The sequence below is a fragment of the Pantherophis guttatus genome, chromosome 6 (genome assembly GCF_059756535.1).
Source record: "Pantherophis guttatus breed Tessera chromosome 6, ASM5975653v1, whole genome shotgun sequence".
Taxonomy (NCBI): domain Eukaryota; kingdom Metazoa; phylum Chordata; class Lepidosauria; order Squamata; family Colubridae; genus Pantherophis; species Pantherophis guttatus.
The window spans coordinates 26,856,745-26,881,127 of NC_142068.1; the positions used below are offsets into that span (position 1 = coordinate 26,856,745).

Genomic DNA, 24,383 nt, shown 5'->3' on the forward strand with positions numbered 1-24,383 from the left:
ACCACCCCACCCCCACCCCTTGCACCATTCTTTAAATCTAGCTGGTCGCTAGCAAGCTGCCAAAACATAGTGCTTAGCAAAGGCCAAAGACTGGTGGAATGGATATAGGTCAGGAAGAAAATATATATCAATAGTTTTTAAAAAGTGTAAACTTGGCATTACTGAAATAGTGTAACCATTTCCCTTGACATTTACTGAGCAGAATTGCCATATGGTTATTGGCAATTCTTCTCCTTCTTCTCCTTCTCCTTCTTCTTTTCTCTCTCTCTCTCTCTCTCCCCCTCCCTCCTTCCCTCTCTCCCTCTCTCTCTCCATACATTTCCCCCATTCTAAATATGTATTGTTTAATGAAGTAACCTAGGAGATTCTTTCTCTATACAGATAAATCATGGACGAGTTTTCAATCCCTACTCTTTCAAAGAAAAATGAAGGGAATGTACAATACAGATATTAAGGTCTTTAAATAATATCCAAATAAACTTCTGTATTTGTTCAGATACCCATCCTAAACGTATTTTCATTATATTTTCCTTCTTAACAACATCAGAAGAACCTCCTTTAATATATGACATAGCGGCAATCTCTCGGTGTTCTACTTTTTCTCTGCAAATGGCATTCTGTACCTGAAAATAGCCCAGAACCATTCTAATAAGAGGCTGTTGACAAACACAGTTGCCACAATCTGGTCTAATTCATTTTCAGAGCCATGGATGATAGAAATCACAGCTACAGGTTGCCTCCCCGCAATCTCTAAATTAAATGTGAGCTAGAACTATCCTAAGTAAATATTTCAGTTCAATAATCTTTGGCTACTGAAGACAGAGGGAAGGAGGAATAAGAAATGGTTATTCAGGCAGCATATGAATGGCTTTTTTTGTGTGTCTTCCAGAAAAGTAGTTTGATTTCTTAAATTTGAGTTTAACATATCATAAATGACTGAAAATAGTGGGAAAGTTTCTGAAAATTATATGGATGGTGGCAGAAAAGGGGAGAGAATCCAGATACCCCCTTCCCCCCCCCCAAGAAAATAATTATTGGTATTCCATGAGAAGGATTACGCAGTCTAAAAAGCTGGAGCAGGTGGACAAGAAAACTGCAGGGAGCAAAGGTAAAGGTTAAACTGCATAGAAATGAAGGGAGAATCAGACAAGAAGATAGCTGTAGCAAGACAAATGAAATGAAGAAAACTTAGCTGTGGATCCCTTAGACACCTATGGCTATGTCCCCGGTGCTGGCACTCCAGCTCCTCCAAAACTATGAAACCATAGCTTTATCCATACACATAATGAACTATCAAGTGTCCCTAACAAATCACAATGCCTGTGCTCACAAAACATGCCAAGACATAATGGTATGTGTTGGGCTATCATTTTCAATCATGATTTGTGGGGGTTAGCAGGCTGTGGCTATCAATCTCGTTGGGGTTAGGTAGGAGATCTGTACCTAGTTTAAAGGCAGCAAAAAGTAACACCTAAAGGTGGTTTAACTTTTCTTGCTTCTATGCCCATAACACACACACACACACACACACACACCATACAAACACAGACACACAGAGCCTTCACCCCTGCACGGCAGCTCCTCCCTCCGCCCTAAATGCACACAACACGGAAGTCTCCAGTCAACAAAATGGGTTCATCTCCAGACAAAAAGCTCAGCCCCGGATTGCAAAGTCAACCACGAGGATCCCCCCGCATAGCTCCGGGGCATGTACAGAACGCGCCTTCTGCCTAAGTCTCTTTCTTCCCGCCGTCTTTTTTTTTTTTTTTTTCCCTAGCCTCGGTTTTGGCTGAGGTCTCGTTTCGGCAAATCCACTCCGTCCCTTCTAATCGACATTTTTTTACTTCCGAGTTATGAATTCAGCACAGGAGTGTCAGCCAAAAAAAAAAAAACACCCCCAAAAAACCATCGCTTTGGCCACCGTTAGCTCCATGCCCTGTTTTTTCAACCGGTATTACGGGAAGAGTTGGGGGGGGCTAACCCCCTTCTGAATGAAACACGCGCGCTAGGAGGGGGAAAAAAACACACACGAGGATGCCCTCACGGACAGAGCTGGGCGCCTAGCATGGCTCGCATCTCAGTTACTTTGTCAGACAAACTCTCCGAGGCTCACATACACACACACACACACACACAAAACCGACAGGCGCCGCGGCAGAGAAAACCAAGCCGTAGATCTCTTGGCTCGGGCAAATTCTTCAGGCGGCGTTTTCAAGCGCTTGCAAAGAGGACACTTTGGGAAAGAGATGCTCCCGCCGTTCCTATCCCCCCCCTTTTTTTTTTTTTTTGCCTCAGAATCGGAAACTTTCCTCCGCGGTTAAAGACGACTTACCTTCTGGAACGCCTCAACACGCTCGACCAGAGCGGGCAACGCGGTGTCTTGCCGCCGCTCTTAACGCGGCTGTTGGTGGTGGTGGTGGTGGTGGTGGTGGTGGTGGTGGTGCTGCCCCCGAGCCCGCCGTCGCCTCTTTCTCCTTCATGCCCGCGGTTCCTTCTTCGCAGCTCCCGGGCGAGGCGGGAGAAGCGGAAGGGAGCCGGCGGCGCCAAGCATGTGCCCGTCAGAGTCCCGAGCTTTGGGCTCCTCGAGGCGATCGCCGCCACATTCCCACACTGGCGAGGCGGGCGAAGAGCGTGCTGCTGACGCGCGCTGCTCCGGCAAGCAGGCAGGCAGGCGGGCAGGCGGGCGAGGAAGTGCAGGCGAGCCGCGGGAGGGAGCGCAAGGAGGCGGGAGCGGCAGCGGCTGAGGCGGCAGGGAAGAAGCCGCCTTCAGCTAAAGGTTGGTTCCCGCCCCCTGAAGCTCTTCCCCGCGTGGGCAAAGACAGATCCACTTTTTTTTCCCCCTGCCGTGGTGGTAGGGCTGCCAAAAATAAACCAAGTGGCGATTGTTAGGGCTCAACGATCTGTGGTTGGAGACCAGTGGTTCAGATCGATCCCAGGGAGCAAATAATATCAAATCAAGAAGATTCAGACGTTCGTGGATCTCTGACTTTTTATCCAGAGGTGCATTGATGATGGATACATTAAGATACGATAACCTTTATTGTCGTTGAGCGCACTGGCTCCCGTTAAAAATGAAATTCTGTTGCTTGCTTTCAAAAGAATGTATATCAGGGGTGAAATGCAGCAGGTTCTAACAGGTTCTGAAGAACCGGTACCAGAAATTTTGAGTACTTAGGAGAACCGGCAAATACCACCTCTGGCTGGCACCAGAGTGAGGTGGGAATGGAGATTTTGCAATAGCCCCAGGAGGAGAGGGAATGGAGATTTTGCAGTATTCTTCCCCTGGAGTGGGGTGGGAATGGAGATTTTGCAATATCCTTCCCCTGCCACGCCCACCAAGCCACGCCCACAGAACCTGTAGGGAAAAATTTTGGATTTAACCCCTGATGTATATATCTACCCATACCCATACATAACACATATATGCATGCTATACACACACACACACACACACACACACACACACACACACACACACACACACACAAATGTTAATAATCATTGTCCCTTTGGAATACATAACGGAAAGAGGAAACTTGAGAGTTCACAAGGTTGATGCTATATGGAACAAAAACTGACTGAAACTGTCTCAGTTATCTTAACTAAAGACATTCTGATGCCTTTGAGAAAGGAGCCTTGCTTGGGTCTGGCTTGCTGTGAAAACTTAAAGGGGCCTTTTGCACTTGCCTTGATTACAGTATAAATTAGCAACTGTACAGCAACAATTGGTCAGAGAGCAAATAGAGTTCCTCAGAAATGATTTCCGTATTACGCTTGTGTTCGTATTCAAATTCGCAATGCAAAGTTTCATCAGTTCATTGACTGATAGGAATGTTTTAATTAATGAATTAATTGCTTAAAATATTTTGGTTGATGAATTAGATGCTGCTCTTCATTAATCTGGACTACAGATTCTAAATGTCTGTTGTCTATGGAGATTCTCAGTCATTCAGGACATAGTTGTTCCAAAGGAGCTTAAGAAGCTTTTTGGATGAGAAGCGAAATGTCTTCAAAGAAAAACCAGAAAGTCCAGTGGCCTCTTGAAAAAGCACCTTTGGGATAAATGTCTGTTGAAAATCTAAAACACTGAAGAGAGAAAAAAATATTTGGAAGAGGTATTTTCTTCCTATGGGAAAAAAAAGGGAATAATACATGCTATGATGCAAAGTATCTAAACTTATATAAATTCCATCTCTGGAATCCCCACATAAATATGTACACATACTATACACACACAGAAAGACCTGTTTTCCTGCCCTCTGTGAATCAGATGATAATCCAAAGAAACAGAATCCTTTCCTACAGGCATACAAAGAAAAGCAGTATTCTGAAGCATAGCATCCTTTTTAACTGAATGCTGAAAGTTAGACATGGGGACGTTCTTTAAAAGTCGGTATCAGTGTATATCCTTCTATATATGTTAGCACCCAGTAGTGCTAACTACCCTGATTTATGCCAGTGAGACTTGGATTGTATATAGGAGGCACGCTAGGCAATTGAACCACTTCCAAATGACCTGCCTCCGTAGAATTCTAAAGATCCGGTGTCAGGACAAGGTGTCAGACACAAAAGTCCTCTCCAGAGCAAGTCTGCCATCAGTTCACACCCTGCTAATGAAAGCCCAGACATGCTGGGCAGGCCATGCTGCAAGGATGCCAGACCATCACATCCCCAAACAGCTCCTCTTATGGTGAGCTATCTCAAGGAAAGTGATTGCACAGAGGAGAAAGGAAGCGATACAAAGACACATTGAAAGCTTCCTTCAAGTCCCTGGATAGCAACACCACCTCCAGGGAAATCCTGGCACAAGATCGATCGACATGGAGTATCCACCAAGGCTGCCAGACATCTGAGGACAGAAGAACAACTATAGCACAAGAGAAGCGAGCACGCCGCAAAGCCGGAGCTGCAAATGCTGCAAAAATGGTGCTCACACATGTCTGCCCGATATGTGACAGAACATTTCGTGCCAGTATAGGCCTTACCAGCCACCTGCAGACACATCGTAGACAGCCCACAACCTGTTAGATGTCAAGGTCCTCTTCAAACACGATGGATGAACATTATCTATATGTGTTAGCCAGGTATAGCACATAGGCATGCTTGCTTCATTTTAAAAGGGTCAGCCTGATTAATACGTGGGTAGGGAGCTACCTTGGTGGGATTTTTTTGTTGGGTTTTCTTTGCGGGATGAATATCTTCAAATCAGATTTGGACTCCTGGTCACTGCCTAGACTAATCTCTGCACTCGGCAATGTTTTTCAGAAGTGGTTTGCTATTGCCTGCTTCCTAGGACTGAGAGAGAGTATTACTCATTATTAGTTGGGTTACTAGGGCTGAGAGAGAATATCACTCAGTATTACTGGGCCATAAGCCAAAATCCATCAGCTGGCTTTGTGTTTAAGATTGCACTAGAACTCATATTCTCCTAGTTTCTAGCCTGATGCCTCAAATCCTACACCCAACTGGGTCTCTGGGAATTTGAAAAGATATCTTGGAAAAAGGCTGTGGCAAGACATGTTCCTATAGTGCCAAGAAATTGCATGGATGAAGCCATGAAAATGTCACGATTTCTTTTCTTTCCTTCCTTCCTTCTTTCCTTCTCCATTTCCCTTCCCTCCCCTCCCCTTCCTTTCCCCTCCTGTCCCCCCTTTCCTGTCCCCTCCCCTCCCCCCTTTCCCTTTCCGTTACCTCTTTCCCCCTTTCCCTCCCTTCTCTTCCCTTCCCCCTCCCCTCCCCTCTCTTCTCTTCTCCTTTCTTTTCCTTTCCCTTTTCCTTTCCCTTCCCTTCCCTTCCCATCACTCCCCTCTCCTTTCACTTCCCTTCCCCTTCCCCCTCCCCTCCCCTGCGCTCCCTTTCCCACTCTCCTTTCCATATTGTTGCCAGGAAAATTGCATGGACAAGTTCATGAAACAATCAGAAATCGAGCTCAACTTGGGAGGGATTTTATAAATGCATAGATTTTAATATAGCAGCCAAACATTTCTAGAAGGACAGTAGTGGTGAGCACTCTGATCTGGAACCTTTTTGTCAAAGCTCTGTGATACACATGAAACTATGAGAGCAAATATTCTACCCTTGCGTAAGGACCCTTGTTAGAATCCAATTTTGTGTGTCAGAAACGAGACTGTATACACAAAATAAATCCAGATTTTTATCCACCAGGTACTTTGTCTCTTGTCCACTGTTCATGTTTGCTTAATTCCTGAAGCCATTGCTTTCGGTTTGAATCCTTCCTAGCAGTAGCAGCTGCAGTCATACTTTCAATTACCCCTGTGTTGAATGCTTTAAAAAGTGACATGAAATATTTCATTTCAGAAGCTTAACCCTTCCAAAATGGCTAAAGATTTATTATACTAACTACAATTTTCATAAATATTTATGGGATTAGGAATATTTAACCCCCCCTAACCACTACCTTGTGACATTTTGATTTCTGAACAGCTTCTGATGCTATTCCCAGATCTAGTAGCCCTTGAACTGCTTATTCTGACTGTCAGCAGGCCTCTAAGATACTTTGTGGCTCCATTCCTGTCCCCTGCAAATTTTGTTCCTTGAGATTTTTTTTTAATTGGAAAGGGCAAGCACCGAATGTACAACTTCTGCATGCAAGACACATTCTCTGCCACTGAGCTCTCGGCCTCTCCTGTAAGCAAATGAAAGCTACTGTTTATCTGCTACATTATTAGCATGCGGTACCAGGGAAGCTAGTAGATAAGTGAAAGACCTGAGGATTAATAAGCCTCTGGTTTAAACCTTTCTGTTCTGTGAAAGGATGAGATAGACTTTAGCATTCTTGTTTCAACCACAATTGCCCTCATCATTACCTAGAATGTCTAAATCATCAACATCAACAACAACAACAACATTATGATCCTGATAATATAATTGGGAGATTTTTTGATGATTGCTGAAATTGTCCATGTAATGGATTTCCACTGGAATTTAAAAGGGTATAGTGGTTATATATATTATATATGTCAGGGGTGGGTTCTACTTAGCTTTACTACCAGTTTACAGCAGGGCCGCCCGCACGCTCTTCTGCACAAGGGTTTTGATGACGTCGGGGTCGGTGGGTGGAGCCTCCCGCTTGTTTTACTACCGGTTCTATAGAACCAGTGCGAACCGGGGGCAACCCACCACTGATATATGTGCTTTGTACACTGAAAATCCATGATTGTTCAAGTGAAGTTTAAAAAGGACCAAGTCTCAGTAATAGCAATAGCACTTAGACTTATATACAGCTTCACAGTGCTTTACACCCGTCTCTAAGCGGTTTACAGAGTCAGCATATTGTCCCCAACAATCTGGGTCCTCCTTTTACCCACCTCGGAAGGATGGAAGCCTGAGTCAACCTTGAGCCTGGTGAGATTCGATCTGCCAAACTGCTGGCAGCTGGTGATCAGCAGAAGTAGCCTGCAGTACTGCACTCTAAACACTGTGCCACCGCAGCTCTCAAAGAGTTTCTTCTAGTTAAGTTGTTTTGAATCCTTTTCTTTTTACTAGTTTGCACCACATTTAGTTTTTGAAAAATGATTTCAAAGAAGAGAAGTTTGGTGGACTGGGATGTTCATGTATGTATGTCTATATGTACATATGTCTGTATGTATGTCTGTATGTACATATGTATATATGTGGCGGTCAAGGAGTGTCTGTATGTGAAAGCCATGTTTTTCTTGCACCAGCCTGTCTAGCTTTCCATGATTTGCATATCTCCCAAATGGCATCCTCCCATTGACCATTTTCAGATTGGAAATGTACATAGCCAAGGAAGCTTCAGAAGCACGTGAACATAAATCATAAAGATGAACATTGGCAGTTGAACACTTGCCACCTGTGAAAATATAGCAAGTTTAAAAAACATTGTCAAAGTAATTTTTTTTAAAAAAAAACCCAAACACTGTGAGAATAAGGAAGTGAAAAGGAGCCTATTTTTCAGGCAAAGAAAACATATGTGAAATGCAAAGCAAATTTTGCATAGCATATGCAGAATTGAAAGGATCTTCAGAAGGCTTCCGGGATCTGAACAGTATTGGGGATACAGGCAGAATATAGTTGCAATGTTTTCCAGTGAACAACTGCTCAGCTTCTGTTTGAAATACCTGCCCCCAAAGGTAGTCTATCAATTGTCATTCAAGATAAAATCTAATCTTAGTTGTTTATAAAAAAGTACAATAGAGAATATTGTTATCCCTAGTTGAAAACAGAAGTATTTAGTGTGTACAGCTTTTGTGTTACATTATAGATACAGAGATTATCATTTCTATTCTAAGATTCATTCCTCAGTATCTCTTATAGCATCATTGACAAGCAGCCCCATTTTTATCCATTGCTGACATTATATTAATACTATCTCATTCCAGTCATCATTTAATGCTTGTTATTCTACTGTTTTGTGCAATGGAAAACATTTGATCCTCACTCCTGGTACCACAACTGTCCCAGTCAGAGTAGCAAAAACTGTAGTAGTCTTTCTACAGAAAGATGGATTTGTGTAAATTAAGACCAGCCTTAATTTCCATTGGTAATTCCATATGATGCCGATATGATAATGGGTGGGAGATAGAAATTATATCAGTCTTGTGAAACATATTTAGTTAGCAAGTGGTAAAACATAAAATGTGGTAAATGGAGTCTGATGGCATTATGTTATTATGCTGGCTCAAAATTTGTTTGCTTGCTTGCTTGTTTGTTTGTCAAATTTATATAGCTATATTATCTCAGCAAGGCTGAGTTCCAATAAAATTATCTAGTGAGGAAAAACTTTGAGAAGGAGTAAGCTTGAATTTTGTCTTCTATATTCAACTTGGGAGAGGAAACAGTTTAAGAAAGTTGATCATTTTCATTGTAGGTTTAGTGATCATGGAATTCTATGAAGCAAGAAAAAGGCAAATAGTCTTTAGTCTTACAGCGTACGATACATTTCTTCAATATATTTATCCCAAAGTTAAAATGAACATGATTTCGGTTTTCACTGATATACTCTTTATTTTAGATCTAATGTTTTCCCATAAGTGCAGGATCCACTTTTTTGGATCAACCAAGTATTAATTCATTGGTTACAACAGCAATTGACTAACTGGCTTGTTGTTTGAACCTAATGTCATGGGCTGACAAGAACGATTCAAAGTCACTCTGACAGCTTTCATGCCTAAGGCTGAGGCAGTGGTGAAATATAAAATTTGTTACTACCGGTTCTGTGGCCGTAGCTTGGGGATGGTGGGGAGGGTAATGTGACTGGGTGGGCATGGCCAACTTTTTTTTTTTTACTTTTAAAAGCATTTTTTCGACAACCTTTTCAGCCAAAGAGGTTGTAGAAAAAATGCTTTTAAAAATTTAAAAAAAACAGCCTCTGGTGATTGTGTGCCTCAGCTGGGCATGGATAGGGAACAGAGATTTTTGCTACTGGTTCTCCGAACCACCCGCCTCCATCGCTACTGGATCGGGCGATCCAGTCCGAACCAGGAGCATTTCACCCCTGAGCTGAGGTAGAAATCGCAGCCTCCTGTTTCTAGCTTGGTGCCTTAACCACTAGACTAAAATTACCTTCCCCCACAGGCATGGAACATATACCCAAGGACCCTTGTTTTATTTTATTATACAGAAGTGAACTCATCTAAATCAGAAGTCACTGCAGTTTTATTTAATTTAGGTTTTTTTAAAATGAAAAAATAACTTTTTGTGAATATGGTGGAAAAATAAATATGGAAAGTGTGAAATTGTCAGTTTCGTTCATTATCTGGACCTATTTTGTATATTCCTCTTCAACATCATCCCCACACCCCTTGCAAAAGATTCTGAATGAAACTGCAAAGTTTGTCAAACCAAGGATAAATAGTGAAGCTTGGCAAAATAGACAATCAGAATAGTGCTGGAAGGGACCTTGGAGGTCTAGCCACCTGTTTAAGCAGGAGTCCCTATACCATTTCAGACAAGTGACTGTCCAGTCTCTTCTTAAAAACCTCCAGTGATAAAGCATCCACAACTTCTGAAGGCAAGCTGCTCCACTAATTAATTGTCCTGTAGGAAGTTTCTCCTTAATTCCAGGTTGCTTTTCTCCTTGATAATTTCCATCCATTCTTTCTTGTCCTACCGTCTGGTGCTTTGGAAAATAAATTGACTCCCTCTTTGTGGCAGCCTCTCAAATACTGGAATACTGCTATCATGTCCCCCTAGTCCTTCTTTTCTCTAGACTAGCCAAATCCTGCAACCATTCTTCATATGTTTTAGTCTCTAGGCCTTGCACTTTTTCCAAAGTCTCAACATCTTTTTTGTAATATGATGACCAAAACTGGATGCAGTGTTCCAGGTGTGGCAGGAGTGAAATCCAGCAGGTTCTGACAGGTTCTGGAGAACCGGAGTGGAAATTTTGAATAGTTTGGAGAACCGATAGGGGAAATTTTGAGTAGTTCGGAGAACCAGAAAATACCACCTCTGGCTGGCCCCAGAGTGGGGTGGGAATGGAGTTTTTGCAATATCCTTCCCCCAGGAGTGGGGAGGAAATGAGAATTTTGCAGTATCCTTCCAGTGGTGGGATTCAAATAATTTAACAACTGGTTCTCTGCCCTAATGATTTCTTTCAACAACAGCCAGTTTGCCAAACTGCTCAGAAAGTTAACAACCAGTTGTCTCAAAGTGGTGCAGACTGGCTGAATCCCACCACTGATCCTTCCCCTGGAGTGGATTGGGAATGGAGATTTTGCAGTATCCTTCTCCTGGAGTGGGGTGCGAATGGAGTTTTTCCCCTGCCAAACCCACCAAGCCACACGCACAGAACCAGTAGTAAAAAAAAATGAATTTCACCACTGAAGTATGGCCTTACTAAGGCTTTATAAGGCAGTACTAATACTTCACATGCTTTTGATTCTATGCCTCTGTTTATACAACCATGGATTGTATTATCTTTTTCGGCTGCTGCCACATACTGCTGATTCATCTTTAAGTGATCACACACTAGGACTCCAAGGTCCCTCTTACAGTTACTGTTTTTGAGCCAGGTTTTGCCTAATGTGTACTTGTACCTTTGGTTTTTCCTGCCCAGGTGTAAAAACTTTTCTCCATATTAAATTTCATTTTGTTGGATAGGGCCCATTGTTCAAGTCTATCAAGATTTTTTGGACCCTGAGCTTATTTTCTGGTGTGTTGGCTATTCCTGCCAGCTTAATGTCATCTGCAAATTTGATGAGTTCCCCTTCTATTCCCTCATCTCAGTCATTTATGAAGATATTGAAGAGTACTGGACCTAAGACAGAGCCTTGTGGTGCCCCACTGCTGCTTACTTCCCTCTATGTAGATCAGTGGTAGGTTGCCCCCAGATCGGACTGGTTCTATAGAACTGGTAGTAAAACCAGTGGGAGGCTCCGCCCACCAACCCCAACATTATCAGGAAGCTTCTGCGCATGTGCAGCCCCGTTGCCAGTAGTAGTAGTAAACCAGTAGTAAAGGTAAGTAGAACCCACCCCTGATGTAGATGTAGCACCATAAATGACTACTCGTTGAGTGCAGTTTGTCAGCCAGTTACAAATCCATCTGGTGGTCTTGGTGAAAGTTTTAATTTGTTTAAAGCAAATTATGTATTAGAATACATAAGTGCTCCATATCCCATTTACTGAATCTTTATTACATAAACATAACACTTCTGCTTTCTTTTTCTTTTAAGTTTTTTTTCTGACAGTTCCAAAAAAAAACCAAGCAGTCACATTACACAACTTGTTCTTTTATCTTAGAGTAAACAATGACAACATATTTGTGTGTACCAAATCACCACAGATCCCAAGAAATAGTTTATGATGACTAGATAAACATAAAAATACTAACAGAACCTTTTTTTAAATAAAAGTTTTTTAACTGAAAACCAAAACTGGACCAAAACAAATATGTAAGCACATCTAGGAGTTCTTCAAAAGGATAATATGAGTTCTCAAAAGTTGTTTCAGGCAGGAATAGTTTTGGCAAGGGATAAATACATCAAGGAATTATAGCTAACAGAAGAAGGCAACATTTGCACCAGAAGGTGTATTTAAATTATGTGAAGATGAACTACAGAATGTGAGCTATGTGGTTCCTCAGAATGGTTTCCTCTGTCCCAGTGGAACTCAGGATATTTCTGTAAGTAAATATGATGCTAGAAGCTGGAAGGTTGTATAACAGAGTTGGAAGGCAGTTTGGAGGTCTTTTAGTCCAATGCCCAGCTCAAGCAGGAAAACTTATACATATTCAGACAAATGGATGTCCAATCTCTTCTTTAAAAACCTCCAGTACTGGAGCACCTACAACTTCTGGAGACAAGTCATTTCACTGATTAATTGTTCTCATTGTCAGGACATTTCTCCTTAGTTCTAGATTGCTTGTCCCCTAGATTAGTTTCTATCCATTGCTTCTTGCTCTGCCTTCAGGTGCTTTGGAGAATAAATTGACCCCTTCTTCTTCATGGTAGCCCTTAGATATTGGAACACTGCTATCATGTCAAGCTTACTACTAATTTTCATTAAAATAGACATAACCAATTCCTGCAACTGTTCTTCATATGTTTTATCCTCTAGTCCCCTAAGCATCTTTGCTGATCTTCTCTGTGCTCCGTCTAGAGTCTCAATATTTTTTTTATATCAAGGTGACCAAAATTGCATGCAATATTCTAAGTAAGGTCTTACCAATGCATTATATAGGAGCATGGTGGCTCATAAGGTTAGGACACTGGGTTCATGATTAGCAGGCTTGTGTTCAAGACCTGGTTGCAGCTATGGGATGGGATAAGCTCCAATCACATGCTCCAGCTCCTGCCGACCAGTTTTGAAAATGGGTGAGCATGAGTAGATGGGTACCACTTTGGTGGACAAATTAACAGGGATGTGAAAGGAACTCCCAATTGGATGTCCCTGGGCAACACTGATATCATCATTCAATCCTTTCAACCAGAAGTCCTTCAGTGATCCCAATAAGATTGTAGTAGTACCAAGGTATTATAAAGTGGTACTAAGACTTACTGTATATGATCTTGATTCTATCCCTCTGTTAATGCAACCTAGGACTGTGTTAGTTTTTTTGACAGCTGCAGTACACTGCTGGCTCATATTTAAGTGGTTGTCTTCTGGGACTCCAAGATCCTTCTCTGATTTACTACTATTGAGCCAGGTGCCACCTATTCTATATCTATGCATTTGGCTTTTTTCTTGTCTAAATGTACAACCTTACTTTTCTCACCTTGAATTTCCCTGGGCCCAGTGTTCAAGTCTGTCAAGATCCTTCAATATCTTAAGCCTATCTTCTGGAGTGTTGGCTATTCCTGCCAGCTTGGTGTCATCTGCAAATTTGATGAATTCCCTTTTACCCCCTTGTCTAAATCAATATCGTGATGGAGATATTGAATAGTTTATCAAAGCCTTACTGGAAGTCCAAGTAAATTATATTGACAGCAACTTGCTAGTCCGTTAGTTTTGTCACATTGTCAAAGAATGCAGTCAGATTTGTCTGTTTTTGACAAACCCATGTTGGCTTCTGGTTATGACTTTTTTAATATCTGTATATACATCATGTTGTTCCCTTTCAAAATAAGCAGCATTAGAAGCAGAGTAAGGAATAGCAGAATAAATTAAAGGCATGAGTAGATCAAGCAGCTTTTCATCACATTGGCTTCAAATTTAATTTTGAATTGAATTTTAAAAAATTAGGAAAAGTTAGGAAGCAAAGGGTTAGGAAGCAAAGTGGGCATCAAGGCAACTGTTTGGAAGTACATAGCAAGGTGCTTACCTTTTCCCTTCCACTTATTTCAAAGTCAATTTCTAAGTCTCCTGTAGGATAGAAGATGTTATGGCAATCTTTCCCTGAAGGGTTTATTTAATAAATGCAAACATTTTTACACTAAAGATAATAATGATCTGTTTTTAGTGAGGGACTGGGGAATAAAGTTCAAAACAATAGCTGGCAGACAATTAAATACAATACCAAATAAGTAATTACAATAAATGTAGTATCAACATATAACATACAATAAAATTACAATTTTTTTACAATCCCTTACAGTGATAACAAAGTCATATTCTGAGTATGCATTCCAAGTACGAACATGAGAGGAGGAGGAGGAGGAGGGGGAGGTGGAATAGATCTACCATTTCTGGCCTGCAAATATGCAGGTTACCACTAAATCAGTAGAACCAATCAATTATTAATTATTTCTTTATTTCTGTACAGAGTTTTGCAGTCCGAATATGAAACAACTTCCTTCCTTTCAGTGGCCTAATTTTGGTTCTATGTCTGTCAGCGCTTACCACCTGGATTCACAATTAGAAGGATTATTAGGCACCCTCCTGCCAGTCCCAATCAAGATTCCCTTGCAACTGGGATCCATTGAAGATTCTGGTATTCTTTAATGGCAGCCATGTAGAGTGTTTTATTGTGGTTCAGCCTGCTGTTATGTTGATGTTATCAAAACAAATAACTATGGACAGATCTGACCAAATGAGTCTCTCGTTTACAATATTCAAAATCAGTTCTGGAAGGAGGGATGCTTTGCTGTCCTTCTCCCTTTTGCTGCTATGAAGGAAATCTCAATTTCACAGAGGTATTTTACAAAGGAAAGTTCATCCCTGAATAACTTCTGTCCTTAATGTGCCATTACTGATCTGATATCCTGGGCAGAAGTCTCCCCAATCCATTTCTGATGCAGTGGTTTCTAGGCTCTCTGCTTATACTTTCAAATGGGAATCATTAAGGAAACGGAAACTAGAAATGGCAAAGGGTGGCTTTTTGATCAGCTGGCAGAGCAATAGGTAATCTTTAGCTGATCAGCAAGTTCATTCCTTGTGATTCAGCAAGAGGAATAAAAAATAACAAAATTATTCCATTCTCTCAATTAGATTGGAAGAAAACCCAGAGTATAGCTTCACATGAAAAGAATGTGAGTTGTGCCCTCTTAAAATCAAATATCCGAGCTGAGCATCTGCTCAAGGGCACCTTGTTCTTTAATTCCAAGCGTGTGTTTGCCCCTGAGCCACTATCTGGCATCTGTCTCTTGGTGATGCATAGCAGGATTCTAATAGCAAACAAAATAAATTCAGCAGGGTTTGAGTAAGCACAAACATTCTTGCAATCCTGAAGTCTGCCAGTACTAATATGCAGAACAAGCCTGCAGGGTACCAAAATTAAAGACATGGGACGGATGAATTCTTTCGTTGCAAAGCTCCAGGGGGACAATCAGATGGTGGGGGAGGACAGTTCATGTGGCCAAGGATGCACTTATCATTTTTCAGGAGCTGAAGGCCACATGTCAGGAAGGGGACATCACAGAAATGCATAACATTCGTTTGGAAGAAGTTTTGAAGAACTCTTTGTTTCATAAAATTGATGTGTTTCAGACAAGGTATACAGGAGGGTTTTTCTATTTCTCTCCTCAAAAGTGGAGAAAAATGTATTTTTTACTTTACAGCAATTATATTTTCTATGTGAAGAACAGCTACAGTGCTGAAGCTCTAGGGTGCCAGGTCCTGCTATACAGAGTTCCTGCTAAGTCATAAGAATATTTTTATTGGACGTCTTATGGCATTATTCTTTTTTTTTTTTGTAAAAAGTTTTTTTAATTTTTTTTAAAACATAAACATAAAATACATCTTTTTAGAATGAAGCATTGATCCGGTCATAAATTGGTACAATCACAAATTCATCTTTAACAACAACTCATCTCCACTAATCATCATCTTATAAAAATAATAAAAAAATAAAACAGAAAAAAAAACCCAGCTCATAATAACTCGCTCAAAACAATTACCTTTCTATTATTTCACCTCAAATCTTAATTTCCAAATAACACAACTTAATGTTTTACACAATTGCTTCTCTAAATTCTATCTATTTTATAATACCATTATCTAAAAACCCGTTGCTTAAATCTTTAAATCCTAACTCAATATCATTTGATTATCTTTTCTTTTTGTTTAGATGAATGTATCTTAAAAATATAAATCATGCTATTATCATAAACAATATCTTAACTATCACTCACAGCAATCATCTTCATTACTGTTTATCTCAACATAATCATCCTAATTTTACTATTAATCACAATATAACCATCTTTAATTGTTTATAACAGCACATTTTCTTCATCTTAATCCTCATCTTTTACTTTTAATCCCAACAGTCATTTTCATTTTTACTGTTAAACCCAGCATAATCATTTATTTTTACTGTTATTCCCAGCAAAATTATCCTTATTTTTACTGTTAAACCCAATATAATCGTTTTTGTTTTTGCTGTCAATCCCAACATAATCATCTAAATTTTACTGTTAAACCAGTATAATCATTTTCAATCTCAGCATAAGTTTCTTTAATTTTACTGTTATACCCAGTAAAATCACTTTATTTTACTATCAATCCCAGCATAATTATCTTTATTTTTACTGTTATACCCAGTATAATCATCTTTACTTTTGCTGTCAATCCCAGCATCATCACCTTAGTTTATTGCTTGTCCCAGCATAATCACTTTTTTAACTATCCATCTATATATTATTTATTCATATTCAGTCTCATTATCATTATCATCTTTGTAACAATTTAACATTAAGACTTAGTTCTTACACCGAACACATCCTTATATGAGTTAATAATTTCTGTTAACATATTCTGTTCCTCTTATATTCTAACTTCCCTCTTTATTTCAATTTTTTTATATATCTATAACATCTTCTTGTATTCATATTCGTTTATTCATCTATAGAAACCTCCTTTTTATTATTGCTTTCCATCTATACATTGCCTTTTCATTTTTAATCACATTATTTTCTTCTTTTTTCCCAGCCGTGTGTATCTTGTTCCTCGTTTCCTTGTCTGTTACCATATATTTCATTTCAATTTCAAAGTTCCCAATTTTAATTCTCCATATATCAATTTAGTTCTTTTTCTTTTTCTTACTTCTATTTCAAGTAAATTATATCAATTTTCTTCTTTTGTTTCTGTGCCATTTGACTTCTTTTGTTCCTGCGCCAATTAATACCAATTATAGAAGTTCCGTTATATTTTCCCTTTCTTTTCGCCAAAGTCGAGTTGCCTGCACACAAAGAAAAAATACCTCCACCGCCAAGGTCCCATGGTTGTTATCTGCAATATTCACAATGTTCCCAAACAAAGAGCAAATTACAATGTTTCTTTTTGAACCAGAAGGTGTCTCTCCACAATCCACAATTTTCATTAGTCACGCAAGTAGCCATTTTATTTCAATTATTTAACGTACCTGCTTGATTCTCTCCTTCTTCTGTGTTTTAAAAATAATATTTCTTTTTTTCTTTAACAGTCCAATTCAAATTTAAAACTTTGCTCAGTTTTTGAGCCAAGTCTCAATGTTTATTTTTCGGATTTGTTCTATTCACACATCAATTTTCTGTCGGGTCTTTTTCTTTTCTTTTAAAAATTGCATCCTAAAAGCTTCTATGCTCCGTAGTTCCACAGCTGCTGTTTTAAGCTAGGGGTCTTACAAGTAAAAAAACCATTGCTCCAAACGTTGTTTCGAGCCTGGGTTTATTGTCACTCACCCAGCTTCAAAGAGCATTGTTCCTTTCCACTTTCCTCCTGCACATCACTTTGGCCAGTTTGTCCCAGCTTCGTGGCAGCCGCCATGGCTGCCGCCCCCCACTGCCGATATACAAAGAGTTCCCTCTGACCTCCAAGGAACTTGCCTGTTCCTCTTGGTCATCTGAGGCGCATCTCTTTCTACCCTGTCCCTGCAGGATGGTTCTGGTCCGAAAACCCATCAGCAGCGGTTCGGCAGTTGGGGTTTTCACTGGGCTCCTCAGAGTCCGCTATTCCCCGGCTGTCTAGCTGCAATGCCAAACCAGAAGTCTGTCCCAATCTTATGGCATTATTCTTAAGCAAATTATTTTTCAGGGACTCCAAAAGGGGCTGGGCTTCCTTCATTGATTCAACTCTCTTCCTGAAAGACTCTCAGAACCCGGACTTTGTAAATACTTATCAGCCAAAGAAATTCTAGAAATGTTCACTATTTGACAAAAATGTAATAGGATTATGGGACCAAGGTGGTTACAATGGTTCAAATTTTAAGATATAGCAAATCCTGGATATTCATGAAACTTATATAACAATAACTCACAGGACAGTTATGATGACAGCAGGCTCTGGACAAATAATCCAATTCCTCAGGACAAAAATTGTAATTTTAACATTATGAACTATACATTCCAATACAAATATAGTTTTATGAACCATCACTGCAATTATTAGAATTCAGTCCAGGTTGTACTGCCGAATGATTCTCCCAGGCAATTGTTACCTATTTTGTTTTAATTTCTCCACATCTGTCTTTTGAGTGTTGTGGATTTCTTTTTGCAGAACAAAATTTTTGAGTTAAGCACAGTTTTATTCTTATACTTGAAAGCCTGGCTCTCTAATCCTAGTTTGTTAAACTGTAAGCAAAAGGAAACACTCAAACCATGCTAGCTAACATGTTTCATAGTTGATGTTCATAATTCAGAACAACAAAATTAAGCCCTGGTATTTAAAATATTGATTACAGGCATACAGAAAGATCAGACCCACTAACTTCATTATTTGAATCAAAATGTTTTGTTTGCTTTTCTGCTCCTCTAAAAAACAAAGGGTTGTTAATTTTTTAAAAAGGTTTGTTTTAGCATGCTGAGGATATCTTTCACTCAGGAAATGACTGTTTCATACCCCACCCACATGGAAAAAATATTGCAATATGTATACATATTACTTTATTTTCCTTCTTGTGCAAGAGTTTGTGCAGTGAAATAATGATAGATTAGAGAACCTAATTGCATGCAAAAATGATATAGCCTGAAAAAGAAAAAAAAATACCTTGCACGAGCAGAAACCTTAAAGAGACTTTATCCCAAAAGAGAAATGCATACATGCTTCTGAATAGTACTACACAAAAGATGCACACCCAGCACAGATAGATAAAAACTGAAAGTGTCCAAACTGCCATTTTTCTCATGTGTTAATGCTTTACCATCTAGGCTAAGCCTTTTTCTTCATCTAATGGCTGTTGCAACCAATTTATCCTCAAGCAGGAGAGCAAGAAGACATGAAATATCACCTCTTCTTTAAATTATCCACTGCTTTCATGATTGATTATTATTTTTACAACCCTTTAGTAAGTTGCTTTTGTTAGCTGAGGAGTATGCTAAAATTGGTAAATGGCAGCTATTTTTAAGATTATGGTTTTGGGGATCCTATCCCCCCTTTTTAAATTGAAATAAGTGTACAATTGTTACAAATTTGTTGCAGGTGAGATCTTTCTCTGAGAAAAGAAGTGGCACCTTTTTCATATCTAAAACTACCATCCATCCATCTCACCAGAAGACTTGGAAATTGTAACTCAGCAATACCTAAAAGCCTGCAAATTCCTATCTCTATGCTATATCAGTCCAATAAAGGCATTTAGTAAACAGAAAGGTCTTCTACTTTAATTAGAAAACCGCTAAAGTAGAAGAAGAGAGTCTTTTACTTTAATTCCTCCATTTAAGAGATTACGCGGTATCAGAATGGGCTAGTGACTCTGTGTTTTATCTACCTTGTTTAGATTCAGATTTCAATTTTCAATCCCATGAAAGTACAACTTCCTAGGTTAGAATAAGGACGACACCAATTCATAGATAAATAGGAGATGCACTTTTTAATTTAACAACCAAAATGTATGCAGTGATATTTTTTAGACTATAGACTTTGCACTTTCTCCTATCTTTTTAAAATTACACCATTTTTTAAAAGAAGACCATACAATAGTTACAACAGTCAATGCATTCTCAAATCAGATTCAGGAAACAGGGGCACCAACTCATTCAAATGAAATCTTAGCTTCTCATTTCTTTTGTGAGCCATTATGAAAAAGTTTTCATATTCTTGAATATTTTTTTTAAATGCTATATCAGAAAATGAAGAGGATACATGCAGAATATGAGAAAAAAAGCAAGCATGATCGTAGGTGAAAGGGGGAGAAAAGTCTAAAACTTCATGCTTTTATGCATGTCTGTGTATGTTGCATATTACTTCTGACAATGGTTTGACAGAGAATGGCGTTTTTTAAACATTCAATCCTATTGTCAAGGCTAATGACACACCACACTTGTCTGATGTGCCAGTGACAGGAATAGAAATTGCAACTAAACTTTCTTGAGTAAATGTTGTATAAGGAGAGAGACAGACCGAGCTGCATATTTCTAAACATAGCTGACCATGTGATTATCAGCCTTGGTGAGCAGATTAAATTCACATAGCTATTTCCCCAGTGGATGTAATTTCCTACATATAAGATGCACATGGTTGTGTACATTTAGCCAATGACAGCTACACTTTGAAGTATGCCTCCACTGTAGCAATACTGGGCTTTTCTGCAAATTGCTAAGTTAAATTCAGTGCTTACTGTGTTAAAGAGAACTTTCTGATATTTTCTGTTTAATGAAATTAGGTTGATTCATAACAGCTGTTGAAAGAAAAATCAAAGAGAGCCATACTCAATTGAACTAACTTCAAGGCTATGAATATTGCTTTAAATTATCTTGGATAATTTGGTCAAACACACATCTACTTTTAAGGGCTTCTACGTAAAACAAATATAGCAAAATAAGCACCGGAATATACTTCATTGTTCTTTATTTAATAAATATATTATTTATTAAAGCAATGTATATTCAGTTTTAACTATATTGCTCAAGTTAACTGAAGATATCAAGCAAACTTTTCAAAAGCTTATTAAATGTCACCATTAAATTCACATCAAAGAAATGAAGCAGCACAAAAAAAATGAGAGAACAAAGAAGCATTCACAGGGAAACTCATTTCTCTCTGTCTCTCTCTCTTTTTTGCTGACACTTTTTTTAAAAAATGTATTTGGTGAATTGGATGAACAAAGTTGTTCTAAATCAAGGTAATCACATAATGAACTGAAATGAGCTGTTTAAAATTTTATTTATATTTCATTTTATTCTTTTAATTTCATATGTGCTACCCTGCAATCATAAGAAAGTAATTGGGTTATAAATATTTTAATAAATAATAAGTAAATTGATGCATTCATAAATATGTTCAAACATTGTATTCTCTCAATCTCTGCAAGACTTTTCTGCATTGACTAGGGACCAGAAGTGGGCTGCTGGAGGTTTGCAGGGGTTCGGGAGAACCTCTAGCTAAGATTCTGTGCAGTTCAGAGAAACTGCAAATTCCACTCCTGGCTGGCCCCGCCCATCCCTCCCCTCCCATGAGTCCCCACTTGGCCCGTTTTGGATGCAGGTAAGTGCAGGGTGCTAGTGGAGGCTCTGGGAGGGCGAAAAATGGGCCTACCAGAAGTTCGGGAAGTCTGGAAGTGGGCCCGTTTCCAGCTTACAGAGAGCCTCCAGAGCCTGGGGAGGCCATTTTCCCCCTCCCGCAGGCTCAAGGAAAGCCTCCAGAGCCCAGGGAGGGCAAAAACTTCCCAGTCCTCCCCCAATCGTGGTGCAGGAGGCTAACTAGGCCATGCCCACCATGGCCACACTAACCCATCAACTGGGCAAAATTTTTGAAGCCCACTCCTGATGGGGACAGTTCTTTATGCGAAGGATGAGCTCAAAACAGATCTCAGTTTCCAATGCCAGCAACCATAGGTGATGCCTTGTGAGCTGCCTTGCTCTCTTTTACAGAGGATGATAGATCTGCTCCTGTTCTCCTGATTTGGCATCTGACAACTGAAGGGAGGATTACAATGGGGTGTCAGCTGTCTATTTATTTTTGTAGACATTAAAAAGGACTCTTCCTGCTCAAGGCAAAGCAAGTCTAAAGGTCTTAGAACTGGAAGGAATTCCTCCTCCATTGAAAAGAAGTATCCTGTATATCTATTCTGAGAATTAACCCTCCTGTTTTAGTATATTCAATTCTATTTTAGCTACATTAGACTCTCCTTAATAAATGCGTACTAGTCTGATGATTCTTTGGAAGCTTAAATCTGTCAATCATCCACTTTTAGGGTGTTTAAAAATATATTACCATTATTTTTATCATTCTTGCTGTTGGTTGCACAATCAGCCAGATGTTTAGATTGGATTTGGCATTTTTAGCCACTTATTGAATTCTTCCAAGGGACTAGAAGTAGGCAGATGTTTTTCTTTGAGAGTGTTAAAGATATCTGTGCAGAATGTAAACTCCTCCAAGTCAAGCTACCTTTTGTAATAGTGATGTAATGTCATGTAATGGGTTGTATTGCCAGGACGGAGGGGCTGCATTCCAGAGGAGTAAGAGACAACTTAGTTCAGATAGTTTGTGTGAGAGAAAGAGGGGGAAGATATTCCCTTCCCAATAGTTTTCTGAGTATAGGTTTGTGTAGATATCAGACTGCTTTAGTTTGGCAAAATTCTGTCTATAGGCAGTAAAAAAATATCTGCTTAGAAGTGTCATTAGATTTTTGATTTTTGATTTTTTTGGTTCTTGGGGCTTGACAGGTGATGGTGATCTTATCAATGCCAATGATGTTCAAGTGGTGCTCCAGATGTTTTGGAATTGTACTCAAGGCACCTATTACTATTCGTAATTGGTGCTGTCTTTTATTTTCTACTTCTTTTTCTTTGCATTTAGTGAGTTATTTGTCTTCTTTTCTGCTGTGTCTGGGTATTGCAACATCCCCTATCCAGATTTTTTTTGTCTTTCTTATCAACAGTTGTTAAATCTGGGATGTTATGTTGCAGGTGCTTTTCTGTTCTAATTGTAAAGTCCCAGAGCATTTTAGTTTTTTCAGTTTCTATTATGTTGTCTATTTTGTGGTCTCACAAGTTCTTCTTTGCAGGAAAAAATGATATTTCTTGCAGATATTCCAGTGCACCATTATTGTTACTTTATCATGTCATTGTTTGCAGGCTATGTAATCTTCTTGTAGCAGCTAACTAAGTAATCCACCATTTATTTAGCTTCTTTGAAGAGATGGCTGTTGTATCCTCTCAATTCTGGCTTTGTATCACTTGTTACTGAAGACCTCACCTGGAAAAACAACATGATCCAGGTGGCCAGGAAGGCCCAACAGAGATTCCATTTCTTGCGTAAAGACAGGGTGGAACAACAACTGATGACCTCCTTTTATCGGTCCACAATAGAAAGCATCCTCATTTATTGCATCATGGTATGGCATGCTGGTCTGACAGCCACGGATAGAAAAACACTACAGAGGGTGGTGAGTACAGCACAAAACATTGTGGGCTGTCCCCTGATACCACTAGACGAGATTGCTAGGACTTGCTGCCTTAGAAGAGTGAGGAAAATTCTCAGGGATGACTCTCACCCTGGTCATCACTTCTTTACCCTCCTACCATCGGGAAGGAGATATAGAAGTATAGCCAGCCACACAAATAGGCCGAAGAACAGTTTTTATCCATGGGCTGAGACTCCTGAATGAGAAATAATATCATAACTATGTAGTATGATGGATTGCAGGGCCGGCGCAATGTGTAACATGTTCACACTGGTGCAATAGGACTGGGTGTTTTGTTAATATGATTTATTGGGTTAGGGATTTTTTGTCTTCACTGTGAGTTGTATTGTGTTGGGAGGGGTGCACTGAGGGAGCTCAACCAATCTCATTGTACATATGTTGTGCACTGACAATAAAGATTTGAATTGAATTGAATTGAAGGTTGATCTTTGTGCAGCCAGCTTCACAAAGCTGTGGGGCTTTCCCCACAATCTCTTCCTCAAGTTTCCTGCTCTTAGCCATTGACAAGATTCCAGTTTCTCCAGTATTCAATAAACCTTAATAGTGTACTAGCTTCAGTGCATTTTCTTCATTATCCTTCATATGTTATTCTAATGTCCTTTTTTCTTTCTCAACTGTCTAGTATACTTGCAACATTCTACACCCATCTATGTTCCTTGGTAAATAGAATCTGTCAACAGCACTGCATGGCTAAACGGCATGATTCATAATATTTCCTATTGGTTTGGGAGAGCCACCCACAATATCTGCTGGACCATCCTAAAGATGTTGGGTTATGAAGTGGATACAGTTTTTCAGATTTACTCTCTCTTGAACTCTGGGCAAAACCAGCTGAAATTCCTGAAGTACGGTCTGATGATAAATCTGGGATGAGTCTGGCTCCTGAATAAGAGATAAGTGGATCTCTCAGCTGTCAGCTTGGCCACCTGTTTCTTGAACAGGTCTCTCCTAGGTTTTGAAATGCCCAGTGAGATTATTCTTGTTTGGGTCCATGCAGTAATGCTGTGTTCTTAAACAGAAGGGTTATGCCCCTAGTCTTGAAAGAGGTGGTGACATACACCCTCCTCAAGTGACTGTCCTTGGAATCAACAGTTTTTGATGATTACCAGTCTCTAATCTTCCTTATTGAGAAGGTGGTCCATCTGCAGCTGAGAAGAACCCTGGAAGAAACAGATTATCCA

At 39.6% G+C, this 24,383-nt stretch overlaps 1 protein-coding gene across 7 annotated transcripts in view; it reads right to left on the reverse strand.

The window, feature by feature from the left end:
- Positions 1-2,770, reverse strand: part of P2RY1 (purinergic receptor P2Y1) — a 56,223-nt gene extending 53,453 nt beyond the window's left edge. For 6 of the 7 annotated variants that reach the window (XR_015728580.1, XR_009620452.2, XR_009620451.2 and 3 more), the window contains exon 1: positions 2,333-2,725. The gene's annotated coding sequence lies outside the window, so the exon portion shown is untranslated. Of the gene's footprint in view, positions 1-2,332 lie in introns of all 7 variants that reach the window. The other variant, XM_034439188.3, reaches the window with a different exon arrangement.
- Positions 2,771-24,383: the final 21,613 nt, after the last annotated feature.